The sequence below is a fragment of the Trichosurus vulpecula genome, chromosome X (assembly GCF_011100635.1).
Source record: "Trichosurus vulpecula isolate mTriVul1 chromosome X, mTriVul1.pri, whole genome shotgun sequence".
In the NCBI taxonomy this organism is placed as follows: domain Eukaryota; kingdom Metazoa; phylum Chordata; class Mammalia; order Diprotodontia; family Phalangeridae; genus Trichosurus; species Trichosurus vulpecula.
In genome coordinates, this window is record NC_050582.1 from 20,232,373 (window position 1) to 20,259,017 (window position 26,645).

General features: G+C 42.4%; 1 protein-coding gene across 2 annotated transcripts in view; it reads right to left on the reverse strand.

Moving 5' to 3' along the window:
• Positions 1–26,645, reverse strand: part of APOOL (apolipoprotein O like) — a 90,006-nt gene that overhangs the window by 62,545 nt on the left and 816 nt on the right. The gene's annotated exons all lie outside the window — the stretch shown is intronic.

The window sequence follows — 26,645 nt, forward strand, 5'->3', positions numbered from 1 at the left end:
AACTACCTTTCTAGATGAATATCATACATGGGTATCAGTGCAGCACTGTGACTGTCCACATGGGCCATCATTCTTGCTAGATGACCGGCTTGCCTCTTCTTTCATCATACATCTCTCTGATGGTAGTTTTAATGCTGATTTTTATCTGAAATTTTGTCAAGTGTAATATGATGCAGTCTTTTTAAACCATCATAATTCCTCTGCTGCCCTTTAGGTGACCTTCAATTTTGATTCCTGCGAGATTATAATAGTCCAGGAATCACTGCCGCAGAGCTTCACAGAAAGAATACTGCTTAAAAGGATTGGGTTTTGTTTCAGGGAAAAGCTTGAGGTCATTGAGAACATCGAACAATTTATTGAATGCAATTCATGTTCATCTTTTTCTCTTTAGTCAATTCTGGGTCTAGTTCACTGTCCTTTTGCAGTCTGTCCAAGATGTACAGGGGAAATCTAAGCAATATAAAAACTAAAGATACCAATAAAAATGTATTTCAAACAGTCATTGGTAACTTTAGAGAGAACAGTATCACGGGAATGAGGGCATGAGTCATACTGCAGATGGTTTAAAAGAGACAAAGTGGGAAGGGGGGCACCTAGGGTAGACAGCTTTCTCAAGAAGTTGTAGCTGGGAAGGGGAGAAGCAATTGGAAGGGAGCTAGAAGGTATGGTAGCATCAAATGAGGATTTCTCAAGAATGGAGGAGACATAGGTGGGTCTGAAGTCACTAGGACTAGTTTAAAGCTAAGAGGAAGGGGGCAATCTGCTGGGGAAGACAGGAGGGGATCACAGGCATACAAAGACGGGTTAGCCTTAGCACGGAGAAAGGTGACAGGCAAGTAGGAGTTATTGAGAGTAGACACCTGAGTCACAGGAGATGAAAAGAGAGGGAAACAAGCGCAATTTCGGTAAAGGGCCTCCGATTTTCCAGTAAAATATAAGGCAAGGTCATCCATCAGGGCAGGGTTGTAGGAGGGTGTGCCATGGGAAGCTTGAGGAGAGACGAGGTTTGGATGGGCTGGTGTAGAAAGCGAGATGGTTCTTTGATTACTGAGTGGAAGGATTTATCTTGCTGAGGCAAGAGCCCCAGGTGATGCCAGAACACACAGATTTGTAGCCGACCCACGCAGCACGGTTTTGTGACGTCCTCTAGTTCCAATCTTCAGCACATGAGTGAATGAATGAGTCCTCAGCCAAGGAGGGAGGTGAGGAGAGAGTTGGCAAGGTGTGACTGGTGACAGGACAAGGAGACAAGGAATTAAGGATGGAGGATAGGGTCATATTATGTTGGTTCACCAAAAGTTGGGATAGGGAAGGGAGGAAAGCATCAATAGCCAGTGTGTGGGTGATGGCCTGGGGATAAGGCATAGGGGAAAAAAAGAAGATTATGATCCAATAAAGGAATTTCAGAGTTTGTGAACGTGGCAGTATAACCATTATTGGTAAGGACAAGATGATTTTATGAGGTAAATGTTTATAGTCTTCCTGGAAATGAATCCCTGCAGTCCCTATATTGACTTAGAAGGTCACAAATTGACATTATCTATGTTGTAATGTATGGCAGTTAAGTGGTGTAGTGGACAGAGTGCTGGGCCAGGAGTCAAGAAGACTATCTTTCTGAGTTCAAATATAGCCACAGACATTAGTTGTGAGACCCTGGGCAATTCACTGAATCCTGTTTGCCTCAGTTTCCTCAACTGTAAAACAAGCTGGACAAGGAAATGGCAAACCACTCCAGAATCTCCGCCAAGAAAACCCCAAAAGGAGTCATGAAGGGTAGGACACAAGTGAAAAACAAAAACAAAATGCTGTAATGTGTTTTTATTTGTTGTGCCCAACATTTCCCAATTATATTTTAATCTGGTCCCAGCAGCACTCAGGAGTTTTGCATGCTGCATCCCCTGCCCCACTTCAGCAAAGGGAGTCTGACACCTTTGTACCACGGTTGACAACTTTTTTCTGCATGGCAAAAAGATAAAGTGCTTCCTAGCTGAAGTTGTTTCTAGGGTATTTTCGCTTCCCTATTGCAGAATTTATTTTACACTGATTAGACTTCTATAGGAAATGGTGACAGCCTATGCTGATGCCTTGGGTATCGATAACTTACTTAGAATAGGTCAAATTTGAGCTGTTTCAACTGCAAGCCATATCTTCTCATTTTTATTACTTCTTTTAATTTCATATTGATTTTGATCTTTGCTTTAACAAGTCAATAGTCTGTCTGTACACAGACAAATGATTTGGATAAGACTCCCACCAGATGTCTCTTGTCTGTTAAAGAAGAGTCAGTTTCATTTTTTTTGTGATGCTGTAATTTGGTTCTCATTCTACCACTAGACCAGGAGTTATGATAGATTTCCAAGGGTCTTTGAACTTGGATGGAAAAAAAAATTACATCTTTATTTTCACTAGCCTCTATCTGAAATTTAGCCTGTCTTTCAAAGACTTAACACTATTCTGAGAAGGGGCCCAAAGACTTCAGCTGATTTCCAAAGGGGTCCATGACACAAAGAATTTTAAGAACCTAGAAGTTCTTGAATGCATAAAATAAAATACAGAGGGTTAAAAAGGAAACCAAAAGAAAACCAGAATAACAGGAAGAGGTCTGGGGGGCTCCTCATCTCTCCCCTCTGAGCCAAGGGCAGCCCTTAAACCACAAGAAGAAGACACAAGAAGCATCAATTCACAGTGATTCCAAATGTATAAGGGATCAGAGTAATGAGTAAACAAAGAATAGGAACTAAGAGATCTTAGGAAATTTGAAGGTAAACATGTTTTCCCTCTATTTTCCTACTCTCAAATAAAGGCACAAACATTAACTCAAGGTTGACCATTAAACAAGTAAATACAGTAACTTCAAAACAAGTTAAATACAAATTAAAACTCAGCTTCATCATGTTTTCTCACAAAAGTTTCTAAAAAATCCTAAATTCCGAATGTCCTCTCTAGGGATTACTTGAAAGAAAAATGTTTTCATGGAGAGCATGCTGAATAAGTTCCTAGTTTATCAACTCCAGGTCTCCCCAAGGAGTGAGTCAGACTGGGGTCCAAAAGTATGAAAGAGTCCACAATCTGAAAAAGCTTGAAAATGACCCCAATGCCTTAATGCATTTATGTATGTGTGTATGTACATATGTATGTACACAGAAGTATATTATTTAGACTTATTATATTTATAAAATCATATACATATATACACACACTTAATATATGTATTATACAGCGCATCTGTGAACTCTCCATCAAGTAGGCTACCTGCTCTATGAGTCATGGGTCACCTAGTTACTTCCAAATGCTGGGAGATGGGCTACAGCCTACTCTTAGGACTCAGGCTCAGGGCAGCTGCTTAGATAGATCTCCACACACTGGGGGTAGAACCATAGCTAAATTTAAAAATATTATCAATGAAAACTGGACTTTCCACAATTCCCTATTATCAATACCAATTTCCCTTTTAAATGGGATAGAAAAACCAAGAAGATGAATTTAAAGTTAGAAGATGATCATCTACCAGGGGTGGGGAACCTGCAGGCCTCGAGGCTACATGTGATCCTCAAGTGTAGCCCTCTGACTGAATCCAAACTTCCCAGAACAAATCCCCTTAACAAAAGGATTGGTTCTGTAAAAGTTGGACTCAGTCAAAAGACCACAGCAGAGGACCTAGAAAGCCACAAGTGGCCTTGAGGCTGAAGGCTCCCCACCCCTGAGCTGGCCCAACCTGTACTTAAACAAATACATATCTGCTCTACACCATCTCCAGTAAGGAGACCTTGAGGGGAATCCATTGCTTCTTGATGAAGCTCACCCCTTCTGTCTGGATTGCTCCATCACATGTTCCTGCTTCTCTGTGACTCCTCCCCTGCACCCTTCGTTCTCCTATCTTAGACCAAGCACAAGACTAACCTTTCTTCCATATCATGGCCATTCAAACATCTGGACATCAATCATGTCTCCCCAAGTCTTTTCTTCAAGGTAGAGAGCCCTAATTCCTTGACCCAGTCCTCATATGACATGAAGTCAAAGGTTTATTTTATTAACAGGATTTGTTCTGGAAAGTCTAGATTCAGTCAAAGGGCTGCACTTGAGGACCGAGAGGGCCACATGTGGCCTTGAGGCCGCAGGCTCCACACTCCTGGCTTACACCATTCTGTTGCCCTCCTACAGACACTTATCAATAAGGCAGCTAGGTGGCGAGGTAGATAGGACACTGAGCCTGTCAAGGAAGACCTGATTTCAAATCTGACTTCAGACAGTTACTAGCCATGTGACCTTGGGCAAGTCAACCTCTGTCTGCCTCAGTTTCCTCCTCTGTAAAATGGAGATCATAATAGCACCTACCTGCCAGGGGGGTTGTGAAGATCAAGTAAGATGATATTTGGAAAATGCTTAGCACAGTGCTGGCAAATAGCTTAATTATGCTGAACAGATGAATAAATGCTTGTTCTCTTCCCTTACCCCATCGTTCTTTGTAAAGGGAACAAAAGGTCTAAACAAAATACAATGGTCCTACAGCTTCCTCAGTGTTTTTTCCACAATTGCAGTGAATTAACACTAAGCCTTTTTTAAACACCCTCGATCAATCAACTAACCAACCAACCAATATTTATTAAGCAGTTACTGTATTACAGGCACTGTGCTAAGTACTGGGGATTGCTCTTATTGGCTGTCCTTTTCAAACAGGACCAATGGCATCATGGGGTGAGGTCTTGACTTGTGTGTGCATTGGATTTAAGTGAGGCAGAATCACACAAAGTTGTCAGCCTCACTTTGTCTTGCAGATTACAAAGCGAAACCAATCCCTGCCTGATTCAGGCTTACATTCTAATGTGGGAGACAATATATACACGTTACTGCATAGAAGACAGTAACTGTTGTTCTGAGGGGAGAGGAAATTAGTATAGATGATCTCTGAGGTCCCTTCAAGGTCTAAGATTCTTCTTGAGAGATACCTGAAAGGAATCATTTGGGGAACAAAGAATGAGTGGCAGGAAATGTCTGACTTGTTGACCCCATTTGAGTTTTTCTTGGCAAAGATCCTGGAGTGGTTTGCCATTTCCTTCTCCAGCTGATTTTATAGTTGAGGAAACTGAGGCAAACAGGGTGAAGTGACTTGACCAGGATCATACAGCTGGTTAACTGTCTGAGGCCAGATTTGAACATGAAGAGAAGTCTTCCTGATTCCAAGCTCAGTGCTCTATTCACTGTGCTACCCAGCTGCCCTGTAGTATGAAACACAGTCATTCAATTAGAAACATGTATTATACACCTGTTATGTGCAGGTGCTATACAGAATACGACAGGATTTCAAATGCTGTCATGTGGACAAAAGATTCGATTTGTTCTCAGAACTAGAAGCAATAAATGGCAGTTTCAGATAGGTAAATGTGGGTTTGACAGAAATAAAAGCTACCTGAGAATCAGACCTCTCCGAAAGTACAATGGGTTGCCTTGAGAGACAGTCAGTTCTGCTCACTTAAGGTCTTAAAGGTTGTACAAACATTTGGCAAGTGAGCACCGTTCAAGTCAGATGAAAATTTAACTGGGAAATATTTAACAAGATAAAACATAATAAAACATAGATAATCTTGATATATGGTTTTCTAAGTCCAAATGTGCCCACAGGGAGCCTTACATATGATTCAGTGGCCTGATTTCTATTTGAGGTCGACACCATTGCCATAGATGGAATCTTGGGGGTTGAGAGTGGAAAAAGTTTAAGCCCTGGACTAAACGGCCTCTGGCATCCCTTCCAATTCTGAAATTGTCTGACTCTTTTCTATGGGGGGATGAGCATAATTTGAGACAGTCACACAATCAAGCTGATTCCCTCCACCACAAATCTATGGTATACAACTTCAGCGAGGCCATCGCCGCTACTGCCCAATAGTGATCAGTTTTTAACGGATACAGGATTTCAGTCATCACAATAACAGTTCCAAACCTGACTCTCCTCAAGCTCCCAAGCTCCTTCTAAATCTCTCCTCTTAAAAGAAGTAACCCCCAATCTAACGAAAAAGAATGAGGCCACCTGGTGGGAGTTCGGCCTCCTCCCCTCCTTGAAACTTCTTGGCACATGACCAGCTACTCTCTTCCCCTTCCCTTCTACCTCAGAGGAAAAGTTCCTCCAGCTCTGTGTCAAGGCAACAGCTCTCTTACCCGAGCCCTTGGCTACTGCCCCTTCCTGCCTCCTTCACCATCTTGTTCCTGTAATCCTTCTTTCTCTTGTACAACCTCAATCTCTTCCTCTTCAGTGCTTCCTTTATATTTTGCCAAACATGCTCAGGTCTGCACAATACTAAAAAAATAAAAGCCTTCTCTTGACTCTCATACCAAATACAATTACTACCCACTCTTCCCCTTTCCTTCAACGACAAATTTCTTGAAAAATGTGTGTACAACCCATGACTACATTTCGTCACCAACATACCATTCTACTGAACTTGCTATCTCAATGCAAGAATAAACTCCTAATTGCCAAACCTACCTAATACAGGTTTGTCGGAGGAGGGGAAGGGGGAAGGGAGGAAAGGGAACAAGCATTTATTAAGTGCCTACTATATGCTGGGCATTGCGCATATTATCTCATTTGATCCTCACAACAACCCTGGGAGGTAGGTGCTATTATTATCCCCATTTTACAGTTAAGCAAACTGAGGCAGAGGTTAAGTGACTTGCCCAGGGTCACATGGCTAGTGTCTGAGGCCTTATTTGAACTCAGATTTTCCTTGCCTAGGCCTAGCACTCTATCCACTGAGCCACCTAGCTGCCTGAGTAAGTCAGATTATTTAAATAAAGAAAATTATTATCAATTCCGTTTAACAGATATTTGATGAAATGTGTTTATTAAGCCCTCATTTCTGATGCTTTCCCCTCCCTTGACTTCTCTACCCACTCTTCTTTGTACTGCAGGCTCCTCAGCTCATCTTTCATCCAACCCTTTAACATGTGTATGGGAGTGGAGGACAACATTCTTCCCAAGACCTACTGATTGTAACTTCTTCGAGCACTGTGGTAAGGCCTAAGCATAAAAAACCAAAAATTGACCAGATCTTACTTTGAAGAGTCTTACCTCCTATTAGGAGAGGCATGTAGGGAAACAATAATGTACAGAAAATAGACAAACTACAAGGGAATTTGGGGAGGGAGGGCTGTAGGATCTGGGGCAATTGGGAAAGGCTTCACATAGAAAGGGCTGCTGGAGCTGGGTCTTGAAGGAAGAGGATTCTAAAAGGTTTAGGTGAGGGAAAAAAGTGAACGCTAGGCAAGGGAGATAGGCAGTACAGATGGGAAACGAAGTAGTGTGTGGGGAACAGCAAGATCAGCAGTTTGGCTAAACTGTTGAGTGTATAGAGGTGATACTTCATCAGGCTGGGAAGCACTTTAAATGCTAAGGAGAGGAATTCACACTTTATCCTAAAGGTAAGAGGGAGCAGCTACAGTTTAATGACATAGTCAGACCCATACTTTTAAAGAGTATTCAGGAGGAGAGGGTGGTCCATGTCAAATATTTCAGAGATAGGCAAACAATGGTGAGGATGGAGAAAAGCCATCCAATGTGGCAATGAATAGATCACTGATAATTGTGTGTGTGTGTGTGGGGGCACAGTTTCAGGTGAGTGATAAGATTGGAAGCCACATTGCAAAAGGAGGTAGAGGGAGAAAAGAGAGGAGAGGAGAGAAATTAAAATGAATGAATTAAGACCAAGTGGCTTTTTCTAGGATTTTGTAAAAGGGAAAAGGTTTATGGAGGGGTTTTTTAAGTCTGAAGGAGTATTGGGCAAGTTTCTAGACTCAACATAGATAGGGAGACAGTCAAGATGTGTGTGTGTGTGTGTGTGTGTGTGTGTGTGTGTGTGTGTGTGTGGCGGGGGGTGGGGGAGGTGGGAGGATAATAGGGGCAGTCTGTTGTAGATGATGAGTGATGGTACATACAGAGGGCTACCTTCTAAGAGAAAAGAGTAAAGGAGAGAATTTAGGTACTAGATGACCACTGAAGAGGAAAAATAAGTTGAGGAGAGGCAAGGAAGGCACAGGGATAGGTGAAAATGTAAGCGGAATAAAGGAGAATTGTGGAGTTTCTGACCAAGGAAACGAAATATTTGTGAGTGATGGTGCTATGGAGGTTGTGACCACCCCTGTGTGATACTCAAGTGGAATGAAGGCAATGTGAGCTGAGGAGAATGAGGAAGTTAGGGGCTCCTCAGCAACACCTCTAGCATCCGGCATTCTCCATCTCCCTGTCACTACAACCCTAAGAGAGCCTGATGCCTCCAATCAGTAAAGCTCTTGCTTCTACTCCCAAGACCTCATGTATTATTTCATGTATTTTATATATATACATTTCATAGTCATCTGTGTATATGGCATACTCCCCTGTCAGATTTTAATTTCCAAGGATAGGGATCATGCCTTACCTTTTTTTCCTCCCCCAATGTCTATTACAGTGCTTTGCACACAGTAGGTGCTTAATAAATGGTAGTTGATGGTTTCCATTCTCAAGGAATTTTAAAATCTAGTAATGGAGCAGATAAATACACAATGAGAGAAATTGCCACATGAGCCGTATTAATTAAATCCTATGAGTATGTTGTATATGTTGGAGTGCTGTGCGTTACCCTCTGTATATTCTGCATGGAACTCCCCTTACTAGACTTTAATCTCTGGGACAACAGGGACCACATGTTACTTAACTTTGTGTCTCCCATAGACATAGTAGGCATTTAACAAACAGTTGCCAAATGAGGAAGTTGATTTGTAGGGCTTTGCACACAGTATGGTAGAAAGTGTGCTGGATTTAAAGTCAGAGGATCTGAATTCCTCAAACCCTGTCCCTGCTGCTTAGTACCATATGACCTTAGGCATGTCATGTGAGAGCTCTGGGTTCCAATTTTCCCATATGTAAAAGGAATGAAATGATATAAATGGCCTGGGAGCTCTAAATCTCCGATCTGTTGGAAAAGGGAAAAGCAATTTTAGTTACAGAAAAAAGGGCCAGTCATGCTACATGAAGACTGGCTGAAGGAACAGAGCCTATCTGGCATGGAGAAAAATCAGAGGAGACACACAAGCTTCTTCGAGTATTTGAAGGGCTCCTATATGAAAGGGGCAGTAGGTTTGTTCCATTTGGCCACAAAGTGTACAATTAGGAGTAATGGAATGGGGAAAAATAAACATTTATTAAGTGCCTACTACGTGTCAGGCACTGTTAAACGCTTTACAAATATTATCTCATTTAAGCCTTAAAACAATCTTATGAGACAGATGCTATTATCCCCCATGCCTCGCTTGAGGCAACTGGGGCATACTTGCCCAGGGTCACACAGCTAGTAGGTGTCTGAGACTGGATTTGAACCTAGGTCCTCCTGATTCCAAGTCTTGTGCTCTATCCACTGCACCACCTAGATGCCTGTGCAAAGAAGCACATTTCAACTTGATGTCAGGAAAAGCTTTCTATTTGTCAAAAGTGGAATGAGTTGCCTAAAAAGTGGTTGGTCCCCTATCCCTGGTTGTGTTTAAGAAGAAGCTGTACGACCACGTCAGGTATGTTATGGTAGGGATTGCTTTTGTGGAGGGCTTGGTGGTATGGTCACTGAGGCTCCTTCCAACTCTCAAATTCCGTGGCCTGAATGAACCATGTACTCACGCTATCACATGGGAGAGAGCTGACTGATGCTAAGTGGGAAAAGCAGTTTTGCTGAGCAGGATGGGGGAGGGGGGAACAGACTATACGCTGTTTATAATCTAATACTCTCCTCCTGCTCTTCATACAGCACCACATTCTAAGCATTGAAAGGCATCAAGTCAACGTTCACTTAAGTTAAGCTGCCTATAAGAGGAGCTCAGATGGGCTATATTAAGCTTCTAATGTGGGAATATATCAAGATTCTAGAATATTTTCTGTTGTATACCCTCCTTCCTCATTTCCCCATTCCTATCAAGTAGGCCACCATCCTCCCAGGGATCTAGGTGTTGTCCTCAATGTCTTTATTTCACCCCTCACACCGACGCAGTTGTCAAGTCTTGTTTCTTCCTTTTCAACAGCTCTTGAATATGTCCTCTTCTCTCCTCTGATGACACGGCCGCCACACTCTGGGGCAGGCCCTCATCACACCAGCTAGTTGGGCTGGTCTCCCTTTCACAAGTTTCTGTCCTTCACTCAGCTGTCAAAACAATCTTCCTAAAGCATGGGTCTAGACTACAGCAATTCCCTGCAACTGCTATCCCTCAATAAACTCCATGGCTCCCCATCACCTCCAGGATCAAATATAAAATTCAGTTTGGTGTTCAAAGTCCTTCATAACCTAGCCCTCCATCCCCTACTGTTCCAGGCTTCTTATACCATACTCCCACCTTCCCTCCATGAACTCTGGGATCCAGTGACACTAGCCTCCAACAGAGCCCTCTATCTCTGGACTTGGTTTATTTTCACTCCCCTCCTGCTGGGATCCTCTCCCTCTCCACTTCATGAGTTCCTGGGTTTCCTTTCTTCAGATCCCAGCTAAAATCCTACATTCCACAGGCAACCTTTCCCAATTCCCCCTTAATGCATTTAATATCTTCCCTCTGGGATCTTGTTCATTCCCAGCTCTTTTCATGTTGTCTCTCCCATTAGAATGTGAGCTCCTTGAGAGCAGGGACTGTTTTTGTCTTTCTTTGTATCCTTAGCATTCAGCACAGTGGCTGGCACACAGCGGGTGCTTAATAAATGCTTTCTGACTTGTATAACAGTTGCCAAGGACTAACAAAATAGGATAAGGACAATAGGAGAGGATAAGAAATGGGTTATAACTCCTATTTTCTTTAGGACTGTGAAAGAAGTTTACAAATAAAATCAACTTGAAATGTTATCTGTTACAACTTTTTTATATTCGTGTTTTCTTTCTAAATTAGAAAACCTCAAACTAAATTAGCCTCACTGAGCGATCAACTTCCTATGTAAAATATGAACGGGTCATGTGAAGATAAAAGGGGATTAAAAAAAACTTTGTGTTTTTGTCCCCAGATGTTCATTCATCTCTACACAAACGCCCAAATGATGTATAATTAACAAGGTGAACTTGGGATCATGTTCAAGACAGCAACTGAGACATCACAGAAATCACTGAGATTTGGGGTAGAGGGTCCATGGCTAAAATAGAGCTCTGGAAGGATTGTTTTTTTTTTTTTTGTGGGGGGAGAGAGGAGCTTTGTGATTTTATCATGGAGGAGGCCTTTCCTAAGGAAATCTTCATAGATACAGTTCAGAAACTGTAACTTAAGAGTCTTAGAAAGTTGATGGTGCAATAGAGAGAACATCAGACTTAAGAATCAGGAAGACCTAAGTTCAAATTCAGTCTTAGACACTAGCTGTGTGACCCTGGATGGACAAGTTACATAACCCTAACCAGCCTCAGTTATCTCATTTGGAAAAATGGAGAAAAGAACACCTTCATAGAATTGTGAAGATCAGATAACATATGGAAAGCAGTCTGCCAACCTTAAAGGGCTTAACAGGGCATGCCAAAAGGCTTAGTTAGTTTAAAGCTATTTAAGATAGTAAACTGCACTAAGACTTTGGGGACACCCTGTATAAATGCCAGCTGTTATGATTCTTGTCTAGAATGGCACAATAAATACAGTCAACATATATTTATTAAGCACCTTCTACGAGCTGGGTACTGTGCAAAGCATTACAGATACAAATAAAAAGGGCAACCCCCCCAAAAAAAACCACAAACCAGTCCCTGTCCTCTAATGGGGGAGACACAGGCAAACAACTATATCCAAACAAAATAAAGAGAGAAGAAGCTGAAGACTACTTAGTAGTCTTCAAGGGAAGAGGATTAGGAAAGGCTTCCATTAGAAGGTGGGATTTTAGCTAGGACTTGAAGGAAGCCAGGAGGCAGAGATGAGTAGAAAGAGTATTCCAAGTATGGGGGATAGCCAGACAAAATGAAGAGTTGGGAGATGGAGTGGTGTGTTTGTGAAACAGCCTGGACGAGGGCAAGGGTGGAAGGTGTAAGAAGACTGGAAAGGTGGGTGTATGGGGGTGGGGGGAGGTTATGAAGGACTTTGAATGCCAAACAGAGTATTTTATATCTGATCCTGGAAATAATAAGTGGCTACTGGAGTTTCCTCAGTAGAGGAGTGGAGGTGGGAGTGACAGGAAGATCACCTTGACAGCCGAGTGGAAAATGGACTGGAGTGGAGACACTTGTGGCAGGCTACTGCAATAGTCCAGGTGTGAGGTGATGACGGCCTGAGTCAGGCTGGCGACAGCTTATTTGAATGATGATACAAAGGTAAAATCAACAAGCCTTGGCAACATATTGGCTGGGGTGAGGTTGGGGAGAGAGAATGAGGAGCTGAGGATGACACCTAGTTTACGAGATATGGCTCAACAGTAGTTGGGAAGGGAGGAAGATGGGAGGGTGTGGGAGGAAAGATAATGAGTTCAGTTTGGGATGTGTTCAGTTTCAGACATCAACAGGACATCCAGTTCAAGATTTCTGTCAGTTGGAGATACCGGACTATAGGTCTGCAGGCAGGTTAGGCTGAAGAAAAAGATGTGGAAATCATCAACAGGGAGCCGATCAGCCACTCCATGGGAGCTGAGGAGCTCACCAAGTGAAAGAGTATGGAGGGAGAAGAGCTAAGGACAGAACCTACAGGACACTCACACTTTGGGGTTATAGGCTATCTGCAGAGAAGGAAGAAACTGACTAAGTTTAGGAAAAATATTACAAGGTTGACAAGAGACTTCAGTTAACTCTCTGTATGCTCTTATGCATGCACCATAAGCAGAACAATGAATTTCCTGACAAGTTTTAAAGATATAAAGGCACTTGAATGACATAAAGAGAGAGTGCTGTGTTGTCCTTCAATGAAAAAGGAATCAGTGAGGGGAAAGTCTATTTTGGGTTTGCCCAACAAAGAAAAAAATGATTGCTGGAGGTGGAAATGATTGGGACACTAACAGAAGTTAACTACTTGATCTAAGAATTTGTGATAGATAAGGAGAGCAAAGTGAGTCATTTTGCCACTACCCTTAGATTTGGGGAGAACTCATTAACTGACTTAGATCTGCAAAGGCTTCAGAGAAAGGCTGGGCCAAAAATTCAAGGGGAAGTCAACTCAGGAGGATGGGGGCTCTCAAACAGATTTCAGAGGAGAAAGAAAAGAGGAAGTTGTTTAAAGAGATCAATATGGATGCACAGGGGACTCACTAACCAGCTTCAATTTTAAAAAGACATGTATGAAAGATGAAAGTGCGGATCTCAAATACAAAATACAGATGAAAGCCATGGATCTGTAAAAATAGCTCAGAAAAAAATCAAGTTCAGGGTGGTAAGGAAAGTTAAGAACAAAAAGGAGTTTTATTAGTCATGAGTCATTTTGGGGAAAAGTCACGAATAGGCTATGAACAGTTTGCCTAGACTTGATGGGCCCATAGCAACACATGGTAGAAGACAGAATAAGCTCCAATATCCTACATCTCGATGTACTGAAAGAATTGGCCAAAGAGTTTGCTGAACTACTTGCACTGACTGTAGAAAGATCATGAGGAATAAGAGAGGTGCTATGAAGACTGAAGAAGGGAAAATATGGTTCTAATTTTTAAAAAAAGAGGAGAATAATAAAATCACAGGTCAGTAAACTTGACTCTGAATTGAGGCAACAATCTATCACATTATTTAGGAGGTTAGTAAATATCTTGGAAAAAAGCCACAGTTGTAGTCACTTATGGCATCTTCAAGCACAGGCTGTTCTACACTAATTTCCTTTTTTGACAGTGTTATTAGACTACTACTTCATGGAAACACATTCCATACAACTTACCTATATTCTAGCAAGGCATCTGACAAAATCTCTCAAGCTATTCCTTTGGGAAATGAAGACATGGAGCATAGAGATTCATTCCGGACTAGACCCAAAGAGTGGTCATGAAAGGATGAATGCCAATCTGGAAGGGTACCTTTACTGTGGTATCCCATGGATCTATAATTAGCCCTGTGTTGCTTAACATTTTTATCAGTTCCTTGGATAAAGTCATAGATAATATATTTATCAAATCTACAGATGACATACAACAGGGGGGAGGAAGGCACTAAAGTAGATGTGACAAGATTTAAAGACTTCAATAGGCTACAACCCTGGGCCAAACTCAAGAAGATGAAATATAATAAATGTAAATTCATATAGGTTTTAGAAAAATCACTTTCACAATTACAAGATGGGGGGGGGGAGAGGTGGCTTGATAAGTTATGTGAAAAAGATCTCAAGGTTTTAGTGGACCATAAACTCAAAGAGTCAATAGTATGATATAGCAACCAAAAAAAAAAAGCAAATTTAGTTTTAGCTTACAATAACACTTGGTCAGAAGACCTGACCCTGTGAAACACTGTTCTGGGAAGTACATAAGGAAGGATGTTAGTAAACTGGAAGGCACAAACAGAATCAGAACTGTGGATTCATCTTTCACCTTTTCCAATTTTTAAAAACATGTCTGCAATCCATCTCAAATACAAGACACCCCACCTGATATAATTTGTTTTACAAGTCTCTTAAAACTGCAATCCTGTAGAGATTTTGGGATTTGAATTCAAAATCATAAAGATAACTCCTGAGGTAACAGGAAAAGTTCCCTCAGTTAATTCTCCAGTTCATCTTTCTTTCTAGACCTATCCAGTCTTCTTTGAAAGCAGAGGTGAAAAAGCACACGTGGCGCTTTTCTTATTTTCTCTCTTTCATATTAAATTTTCAGTTACTTAAGATAATCACTTGAGCCGCAGGTTGACCATGGCCTCCTGGCTCTCTAAGATAATCAGTTAAGGAAGTGGTTATCAGCCACTGCTCCCCCTTGCAATATCCTTATGGAGGGAGCCCAGGTGGCTTTCCCTTTGAAAGTGAGATCACTCTCCTAGAATCCAGGGTGGATTGGGGGTTAAAGTATATATATGCATTATCCTAACTTTGAAAATTCAACAGTGATGCTGTACTTCTATGCAATCTGACTTGTTAAAAAAGGCCTTTTCTTTTCCCCTGGTTGGTTCCTCCTCCTGCCCACAGAAGAAAAACACAAAACAAAATCCAACAACAAAACTCAAAACCCCCAGGGATCCTCGGTTTGTTTTGCTAAAAACAGGTTTTTTTTTTACTTTTTGTTAAAATAATCTAAAAGTAAATCAAGAGCAAAGCAAAGCAATAACTCCTCTTAGGTAGAGATGTGCTTTATTCAGTCCGAAGTTGAGTCTAAAGATAATCATTAAGTGCTATTAAGAAAGGCAAAGAGAGCTTCTAGGTAAAATGGTACCCCTAGTGATACTTGAAAGATCATGGACAACAGGAGGGGAGGGAGGGCGTATTTATATAGCACGGACTATATGCCAAGTACTGGGCAAATATCGAGCTTGCAGTGTACCAACCACTCCCCCGCCCCCACCCCACCCCCATCCTTTGCAGAGTGATTGTTGTCTGGCCATGCCTCCGTTGTCTTAGATCAGTGAAGTTCCTTATTTCTGTGCAGAAATACATGATTCGACATTTATAAATCTCATCTCCGTAGATCTTCACAACAACCCTTCAAGACATGTGCTTAATGACTGTCCCCATACTGCAGCTGAGGGTGAGCTGCCCAGGGGTGACACAGCTAGTGTCTGAGGCCAAATTTGAACTAAGGTCTTCCTAGCTCTGGGCCCCTTGCTCCATCCATTGGGCTACCCCAGCTGCATTCTGAGAGGAGATATAAGCCTGGAGAAAGGCAAATCCTACCCCATTTTGTTTAAAAGGGATAAGAACAGTATCTGTAAATTACTGGTCAGTAAGCTTAAATTCAATTCCTGGAAAAATTCTCAAGAGGCTCACTAAATAGATCGTTATGGAAATATAGAAAGGGGAGCAGTGATGACAAAAAGCTGGTCTAGCTTCAGCAGACTAGGTCCTGCCAGATTAATCTTATTTCCTAATTTTTGACAGGATTACAAAACTATTAAGTAGATAAGGGAAACACTGTGGATGGACTTGACCTAGATTTTAGCCAGGCTTTGGGTCAAATATCAGAGATTATTCTTGTGGAGATGATGGGAGAGCTCTAGATTACAGATAACAATATCCACTAGCATTTATTTACACAGGGCCTTGATGTTGGCAAAAGGCTTTACACAGCATCTCCTTGGACCCTCACGATGAGCCTGTGCTATTACGATCCCCGCTTTACGGAATAAGAAACTGAGGTGACTTGCTCAGGGTCCCAGAGCTCATAAGAATGTATCATGGATTCAGAACTGGTTGGATGGCTAGATTGAGTAGTTGTTACCAATTCAATGTCAAAGCAGCCCAGGGATCTGTGATTGGCCCTGTGCCAGTGAACATTTTTATCAACGACTTGGAAGCAGTGAGAGGTGGCATGCTTATCATATTTATAGATGCCACCAAGCTGGGACGGATAACTGATAGACTGGATGACAGAGGCAAGGTCCCCAAAGATCTTGCCAGGTTCAAGAAATGGGCTGAATGTAATAAGATAAAATTCAAGAGGGATGTCAAATCATATACAGAAATAAGGAACTTCACAGATCAAAGACAATGGGGGACATGACCAGACAGCAATTGCTCTGCAAAGGATTGGGGGGGTTGGTACAATGCAAGTCTGATGAGTCAGCAATATGATATGGCAGCCCCCCCAAACTAATGCACACTTTAGCTTCATTAAGAGGGGCTCCTAAGTGCCTGGGACTTAGGAAGCCTCTATAACTGATTAACTGATTTACATAATCCCACTCTACTCCACCCTTATCATAGCTCATCAGGAGTGGTGTTTATTTCTGGGCACCTCAATTAGAGCATAAAAGGGGGGATATCAAAGAACCTGGAGTCCATGAAGTGCAAAAAAAATGGCTGAAGTGACTGCACATATTTAACCTGGAAAAAACACGAGTCAGAGGGCAGAGAAAGGCACCGACAGAATTGCTGTCTTCAAGTCATGGGAAAGAGGCTAACTGAGGCTGGAGGACAATGACACAATTAGAACTACCCATAAGGGGAATGAGCTGCATAGAAAAGTAGTGGGGCTCTCCTCTCCCTGGAGGTAATTCCAGTGGAACCTGGACAACCACTTGTTGGATACATTATAGTGAGGATTCCTTTGGGGAAAGGAAAGACAAGGGAAAGAAAAAAGGCATTTATTAAGCACCTACCAAGTGCTTGGGGGGCAGGGGGAGCTAGATGGCCCCGTGGTTAGAGTCCCAGGTCTTCGTGATTTCAAATCTGGTCTTAGACACTTACTAGTTGTATAACTCTTGGTAAGTCACTCAGCCCTTTTTGTCTCAGTTTCCTCATCGGTGAAATGAGCTAGAGAAGGACATGGTAAACCACTCCAGTATCTCTGCCAAGAAAACTCCAAATGGGGTCAACAAGAAGCTAGACACGACTGAAATGACTGAACAGCAGTATGTGCCTGGACTGTGCTAAGCACTTCACAATCATCTTATTTGAACCTCGCACCAACCCTGGGAGGAAGGTGCTATTATTATCTCCATTTCACAGATAAGGAAACTGAGGCAGACAGAGGTTAGTGACTTGACAAGGGTCACACAGCTAGTAGGTATCTGAGGCCAGATTTGAACCTAGGTCTTTCTGACAGAACCTGGGACTCGGTCCCCTGTGCCATTAGCCATCTATTCTTATCTGTTCAATATCAAGCTGTGAGGGAGATTCCACTAGAGAGGGTTGGAGACGATATCCTCCGAGGGCCCTTCCAACTCTCAAATCCTGTGATATATTCGAATAGGGAGACATGTACATCAATAGGCACCTACAAGATGCAGAGAGTAGATGGTTTGTAACCTTAAAGGAAAGAGCTGTAACAACTGGGAGGGGGGCAGGGAAAGGAGGGGGAGACAAAGGATCCTGGGAGAGGCTTTCAATGGAAGGTGGCGTTTGACTTGAGCCCTGAATGAAGACAGACGTTCTAAGGGGTGAGGAGAAAGGAAATCCCAGGAATGGGAGAAAGCCAGAACAAAGACACAGGGGGATGAGGTGTCATGGGTGAGGAGCAGCAAGTAGACCAGTGTAACTGGGTACTAGAGGGCATGGAAAGGAGTCAGCAGTAGGAATGGAAAGGTAAGAAAGGCCTGGGTTGTAGCAAGAAGAAGCCCTTGGAGTTTACTGAAGAGTACCAGTCAGACTGAGGATTTAGGAAAGTCATTTGGGAGGCTGACTGGAGGAGGATGGAGTAGGCAGAGTCTCCAAACAGGAGAACCAAATAGCAGGCAACTGCCATCATCCAGATGAGAGGTAGGCATGGTGTAAACTTTGGTGGGATTGGTGAGTGAGGAGAAAGGTACATGTGAGAGAGGATAAAAGATGCATGTAGAGGGTTAGCTGGCTTTGGCGAAGAGACTGGAATAAAGGCCCTAGTAGGGAGTGAAGGTTAAGAGATCAGAGGTGGAGAAGAGGGAGCCCTCGGTGAATGGCCTTGATTTTGCTCTCCTAAGAGGGTGAGGGGTGCTAAGGGAGGCTTGAGGAGATACACGACAGACAGTTCTGAAGTAGAATAGAAAGAATCAATGAGGAGGGAGCAGAATGACTGCCTAAACATTCCAATGAGCATCTAACTGAGATGATATAACATAAAGTTGTAGCAGGTCTAATCAGCAGTTTTGAGATTTCCTGCAGCTCCCCTCAGCAGCACATGGAGAGGAGCAAAGGAAGCAGATACTAGAAGTATTCCAAGTTGGAAATGACAATAGGGCGAGGGGGCAGGGGGTAGGGAATGGAGTGAACAAAGGGATTTAAGCGTCGTGCACAGCATAGTTTTAAATTGTTTCACCAAGGAAATGGAGATTGGGAACGGAGAACAGTGTAGCCAGAGCAAGAGTGTGGAATGGGAAAGTCCTGAGGGTTGGCAAGATTGAAGTCATGGTGAGGTTGAAAAATAGGGTTAGGGCTTGCAAGGCACAGGGAAAGATGGAACGGTAAAATCCTATAATCAGATAATGGAATGTGGAGTTTGTGCATGTGGAAGTAGAAAAGGTGTGGGTCATGGCAAGATCAAGTGCGTGAGCTCAGGACACAGCTGAGGGAGAGTGAAGAAAAAGGTCACGAGGACCAGTGATTTCGGATCGAAGAACTAGCGAGTTGGGCCATCTGAGGGAGATTCATCAACATGAACGCCAAAGTCTCTTCCTATGAGAGGAGGACTGGAGGTGGAGAGAAATGGGGGAGGCTATGCACTGGACTCTCAGACTCATTAAATGTAGAGAAAATTTTTTTAAAGTTCTTGTTCACCTCTTTTGCATACATATATGCCACATAATTTGAACGATTTTTAGTAAAAAAAAAATTAGTATTGAACTCAAGTTTTGATTTCATTGCTACAGGGAACTCTCAGGTGGCAAAGCACCCCCCACCCCCAAGCAATGCAGGTCGGTATGTCCTCTGCAATTCTGAGTCTAAGAGAGTTGCTTATTACTATGTTTCTCAAGTGTGGTCCCTGGGGGTCCTTGCACAGGGGGTCTTGTGAAGTCAAAACTATCTTTCTAAAATGACTGAGATGTTATTTGCCCTCAAGACCTCACACCCAGACTACCAAAGAAGTCTGCTGCTCGGGCTTCCTGACACAAGTCTCCCTCCACTCCAGTCCATGCTTCATTTAACTGCCAAAGTGATTACCTTAAAAGTGCCCATCTGACCACATCACCTCCAATCTCTATAAACTCCAGTGGCTATCACCCCTAGGATCAGATACAAAATCCTCCATCTGGCATTCAAGGCCCCTCATAACCCACTCACCTCTAGCCCCCTTTCTACTCTTCTTACACCTTACAAATTCTACCTCTACCCACCCCATTCCTTCCCTTTGATCCAGTGACACTAGCCTCCACGCTATTCCACAAACAACACCCTCCACCTCTCTGCTATGGGAATTTTCTTTTGGCTGTCCTTCCTCATGTCTGTCTCCTGGCTTCCTTCAAGTCCCAGCTAATATCCCACCTTCTACAGGAAGCCTTTCTTGATCCCTCTTATTTCGAATGCCTCTCTTCTGTTAATTATTTCCCATTAATCCTGTATATAACTTATTTGTATATATTTGTTTGCTTGTTGTCTTCCCCAACTGGAGTGTGAGCTCCTCAGGGACAGAGACTGTCTTTTGCCTTTCTTTGTATCCCCAGTGCTTTGCTTAGCACAGTGCCTGGCCCATAGTAGGAGCTTAAAAAGTGTTTACCAACTACTAAAGTATTCCTCTTTTTTCAACTACATATCTGTTTGGAGCTAGACTTTCTTCATATATTTCAACTAAAACATGTCACAGAGCTAGGTGGTGCAGTAGGTAGTGTGTTGGAAAGGAAACCAGAAGATCTGAGTTCAAATTTGACCTCAGACACTTACTAGCTCTCCTCAATGTCTTCAGCTGTAAAATGGGATAACAACTACCTCTCAAGGTTATTGTGAGGATCAAATGAGCCAATATTTGTAAAGCACTTTTCAAGACCCTAAGATGTTATTTATAATTCAATAGAATTCTATTAAGCTAGACATCCAAGAGATTTGTAAAAACACATAAAACAATGCCACTCTTCTCACTAATTTTTTTGTGTTGGAAAACTTAAGTCATTTTCATTTAAAATGTCATTTGTTTAAATGAATTAATATAAATACTTTAAAAATTTATCAGTTTTAATTTCTATACCAAAATGTCAACAGGTATAACCTTCATAAACAAAAACTCCTTGGGGTCCTCACTAATTTTTAGAAATATAATGGGTTCCTGAAACAAAAAAGTTAGAGAACCACTGGCTCAGAAAAAACTGAAAAATTATTTGACTTGGCCAGGAGTCACAGAAGCAGAGAAGAGGGATTTGAACCCAGGTGTTCCTGGCTTCCAGGCTAGCCCTATAAGCACTCTTCCATGCTCCCCTCCATGTGTTTGTGTGTGCATGCATATGTGTTATTTCTTTATACTCTTAGTTAAAAATGCACCATGGATTCTTGTTTATCACTGACCTTGAATTTCTAAGATTGAGCCAATCTCCACTCCCCTCCCCCTCCCCATTTCACAAAAGCCACCAGTTCAAGCATCCACCCAACAGTTCCAGCCCCCCACCTCCCCTTCAGATCCTGAGCTTGCAGGTAGAATAGAATGTCTCCTCACAGATTCAGGCCCAAGGGCTGATACAAAGTTCTTTTCCACTTCTGGCTTTCGACCCCGTGTCACAAAGACCTTGGCAGCGGGAGAGAAGAAAGGACTGTGAGGAAACTCATAGCCTCCAGGAGGAAGTGAGACTCCTTTACATGTAAAAGACCAAACCCCAGTCTTAGGGCTCCTAGGGCCTGCGTTCCAGATGTTACACATATCCAGGAAGGGATTCTCAGTGTAAGCCAGGAATCCTCTACAAATCTGAGGAAACACATGGCAAACTGAAAGCACTCTGGGGCCACTCAGCAGCTGCATCTCTGAATATTTGAGACCAATGACCCACTGAGTACCCCCCTCAATTGTTATCCCAATCAATTTGGCTTCAGGTACATCCGTTTTCTGCTTTGCCTGTTTTCACTGTCTGGTACGGCCACTGTATACCACAAAATGCAACCGTTGAGAGAATGCTTGTTACTATGTGTAGGGAAAACCAACAATCCCTCCAAACCTCAATTTGGGTTAAAGGAATTGCCAATGTGTATTCTGTAGAAGTTGGGGTGGGAGGGCAAGTGGCCAGAAATGTCAGCTATGTTTAATCATTTGAAGAGTTGTCACTTGTTCTGCTTTACCTTGGAAAACACAAATGAGGATGGAAAGGTAGAGGGTACAGTGAGGAAAACTGAGGTTTCATGTACAGAAAGCTTGCAAACAAGAGTTATTTGAAAGTGGGCTGGGCTGCTCTGGCATGTGGTGTTCCCCCTTCCAGGGGATCATCAGACAAGGGGCACCTTGTTGATTAGAGTATAGGGGGGATTCTTGCTCGGTTAGCATGGATTGGTCTGGATGGCCTCCGAGGTCTCCCCCAACTTGGAGACTGTTGCCCAAGTCCACAGTATTTCTCTTAGACCCCCATGCTCCCATAAAGGGGCAGCTCAATTGCCATCTCCTAAAAGTGACCTTTTCCGGTCCCCCCAGTGGTTAGCGGCCCCCCTCTCTGAAATTTGGAGTGTGTATATCCTAGTATGGGGAGTTTCCCCACAGGAAAAGGTAACCCCTTGAGTGCAGGGATTTCTTCATTTTTGTCTCGTATCCTCAGTCATATAGGGAGCACTTTATAAATGTATGGTAGATAGAATTGGTGCTTGTGGTTCTGGTTTTATTCATGTTTGTCTTTATTATTCTTTTTTTTAACCTCTTTTGCATGTTTATACAGAAAATAAAGTCAGGAAGCATATATGGTTGAAACACTTAAGCCTACCAAGAGGCTAGAACGCAGGACAAGGAAGGGCCTTTCAAATTCCGAGGCTGAGTATTCCTTCCTACAAAGTTATTCTCATGTTACTGTTTTGTGTTGCATTTAGAACCCCCCCCCAAAAACCTAAAAGTCTTTTATTTGGTACAAGGTACGTGCTTCCTCGAAGTTTTATATTGACGCTGGCAAATTCTTCTAAATTTCTCAGAGGCCAAAGACAACTTCTGGTGTCCATACACAGTCTTGGAGACGTGGGCCCGCTCACCAGGTACATGAAGTACAAAGTCACTGGGCAGTTCATCTCCTAGAAACCTAGAGGATAAAGTGGTGTTGGGTAGGAGTGAGGGTGGGGTAGCAATGTGGGAGCTTTTTGTTGTGGCTCCATCCACTTTCACCGTGAAAGGATTCTCTGCCTTTTCCAGGGTCCTAGGACTTTGACCCAGTCAAGGCACTAGTGCCTGAAGGTGGCAGAGGCATCCCAGAGGCAAAACCACAGACCAAAGAAAGCTTCTTGAGGAATTCTTCAGTGCTAACTGATAGGGTCCTTAGATACAACCCAGTGGACTACACATCCCTGCCACCTCCCTTGGCCCTCCAAGAAATGCTCTCCCTCCTCACTTAGGTCTCATTTTAATGGAACTGCTCGATTAGTTTACTTGATAGTCCTCTTGACGCCAAATTACTTGGTTAATTATTAACTTATCAATTACTACTCCCCCCCCATAAGGTACGAGCTTCTGGAAGACAAGGTCTTGGTTTCACTTTTGTCTTTGGATCTCCATGGGTGGAAGGAAGGGTGAGCAGGCTCAGTAGTAATGTTGCCTGTTACCTTCCGTGACATTCCAGGGGCCCCTAGAGGAAAGGAATGTTCTGATTCAACCCCCAACACCCCCAAGTCACAATAGAACACATGAGGCAGAGGCAGGGCTTTTCCTCTGATGTTGTTTTAACATAGTTATCATTCTGTAACATTCTGAGGATCAAGCAAGGAAGAAGCAGCTCAGAAATGTGTCCACTGCTCAGGTAGCCGGCCTTCCTGCTGACTTAGCCTTGTCTGTGAGTGTGCTTATGGGCCCAAACGGGGTGCTGTTGGGAAAACCTTTTGGTTTGAACCCAATTTTCAATGCCACATTTGGCAACGGTTCAACCTAGCACATTGCTAAGCCAACTTATTCTTACTAATAATGAGTTATTATAATTAACAAGAGATAACATTTATATAGCACGTTAAAGTTTGCAAAACAGTTTACATATTTTTCTCATTTATTACATACTTCTACAACCCTGTAAGGTAGGTGTTAATATTATCCCCATTTTACAAATGAGGGAATTGAGGCTGAGTGTTAAGTGGCTTGTCCAGAGTCACTAAAGGACTGAGCGGAGAGGGTCAAAGTCAGATCTGCCCATCTCTCAGCCCAGGTCCATGTCCACTATGTGGTACCGCCTCATCACTCTCTCCTACATGCCTCTAACTGGGCATTCAGGTCGGACTGCAAACCCCAAACCAAACCTACCCAATGTCTCTCCTCCCAAAGCCTCTGCTGCTCTTCATACTTTACTCCTCCTGTCAGCAGCACCATCCAGGTACAAAGTTTGACTCCATCTATGATTCCTCCCTCTCCTTCAATCCTCATATTCATTTTGATAAATTCTGTAAAGTCTAATCTCATCTACTCCCTCATTTTAATTCTTCCTTTAATTCAGGTATCCAATACATTTCATCTAGACAATGTCAACAGCTCCTTACCACTTCAATCTAATATACGCACCAAAGTAATCTTTGGAAATCACAGCTGTGAAGTCACTCTCTTAAAAAATTCTCAGCTCCCCCAAATGTGTGCTGAATAATGGCCAAATTCCTCAGGCAGGAATTAGAAACCCTCCATAATTTGGCTTCAATTTACCTTTCCAACCTCACCTCACATTATTTCTAGAATACATTGTTCTCTGGGATTTGCCTATCCTTATTTTTGACTTTAAACCTGGAAATGCAGTACTGCCTCCCCTATCTTGGTCAACTGAATTTTTTTTCCAACCCTTGCTTGCCAGCTCAGAAATTACTTCCTTAATGAAGCCTTCATCTTCCAACAAAAAATGATCTCTCCCTCCTCTGAACTGAGAGCATTTTGTCCATATCCTGCCTCTGTATATTTCAATATAATTTATATTAAAATATTCATGGAACACCAGGTGAGAATGTCTGGGAGGTAGACTGAATTAGTATTGAGAGTCAGATGTAACCCACATACTGGGACCTTGACCTCCTCTATCGTATGAACACTGGAAAGAAGGCAACTAGGAAAGAGAAGGTTTTAAAATCTTTTCCCAGTGTCCTCTAATATTCTGGAAGTTAGTCTCTTTATCACCCTATCTTCAGGTTTTCCAGACGTGTAAATATGGAACTGTTCTGTGTTTCATCGTCTTCTTTCTTTGGAATGCCGAATACCTCCTACCTCTGCTAGACAGAACTCTGAAGGCAGGACCTGTCTTATTTATGCACCTTTGTATCCAAAGCATCTACCACAATGCCTTCCTAGGAGATCGAAGGTGCTGAATAAAATGTTTACTAATCGCCCCTCAAAAACACCTGCTAATTGGAATTACAGAGGCTTAGACCAGCCTGTTTGTGTATTGCCTTTTTCTCCTTATCCACGGGGTTTCTTGAAAAGGTGTTAGGGCTGCCACCTCCTTTCAATTCCACTGTCATCAGAAAGCATTGAAGATGTGCATTTAGTGCTGCTTTTTTAAGATTATCCAACTAATTTTCTTTTGAAAACTGTACCTTCTCTACCCCTGCCTCCCAGTCATAAATCAAACTGCTGGGAGTCAGAAAGGGAAACGGGCCGAACAATGAGATCTACTGAAATAATAAGATCACAGCTATGCCCTGGGGAAGGATGAGAGAATGAGGCAACATTGTTACCAAGCACGGAAAAAGTGACTTGGAGACAGAAGATCTGGCTTCTTATCCCAATTCTGACACTAAGTTGTGTGAGCCTGAGCCAGTCACTCAATAACCTTTGTAATATGGGGATACCAACATTTGTCCTGCCTACCTCACAGGTTTCTGTTTTTTACTTTCTAAACCTTTAAGTGCTATAGAAATAAATGACTAATTACAGCACGCTTTGCTCAGCTCTACTTACCAAAGAGATTGTCTCATCTAAGACCAAGAGATCAAAGCAATTGGTTAAGCCTTTTAGTTTTAGCAAGCTCAAAGTGTATCAGTCAACTTTTATTATTTGCCATGGCGTACAACTTGTCATAAGGATTTAAGCATTAAGAGTCAAATCCCAATTTAAATGACAATACTTTAATAAAGTATCTTCTTCACAGCGACACTAGAACCCCCCAGCACAGTCAACAATCACATTGCTTATTTCAAATTTTCACTAACAGAGAACACTTTCGTGATTCTGAAATGCAACAAATTCATGTAAACTTTAACATCATTGTAAAGGACCACGATATACAAGTACAATTAAGACAGACATTACTTTGAGGACCAGTTGAATCTTTGACAAAACAATTTTTAAACCTTATATGCAATATTTAGCCACATCTACAAGTACACCTAACAATAGTTTGGTCTGCCTTGCAGAGGCCAGAGTAAAAATGTGGTGAAATATTCAGATCATTACTTTACGGAGTAAAGCAACATTCAGGAAAGTTTACAAGCCTTGGCCGTCTAGGCTTTATCACTCATGGTTTTAAGACATGGTTGTCTGATTACACTAGAAACAGGCATGATTAACAGTGTGGTCAAAAACCTTGTCGAACTACTGAACAGGAAAAGTAACCCTAAATTCAGATGTACTGAAATACCACAAGAGCATTCAATATCTGCATTTAATTTGTCTGAGTTTCAACTAATAATCGTATTTTAGACATAAATTTTTTAAAAAAGGGAACAGTCTTGGATTAGGAATTTGGCTGTTTATGGAGAACGGAGAAGGGGGAGAAATAAGGGAGAGGTAGTAAGAAGGGTGCCCCTTAACTGTTACCAAAACTTACCCGACTTTATTTGTCCCCCAACCAGTCCAGGCTTTTGCTTTGAGGGAAACTGCCCAGCCACTTGGGCAGGCAGTTTATATATAGACATGATCCCGAGAATATTATAATATGTGTTTTCTGGTGAAGAGGCTGACTCCCCACGACATGGACCCCGAAAGAGGACCTACGCAGTTGTCAAGATAGTGTATGGTGAGCCCTCCTGCTGTAAACATAGGGATAGGTCCACAGCAAGAGGCAGTGTGAGAGAGTAGAAAGGGATCGGGATTT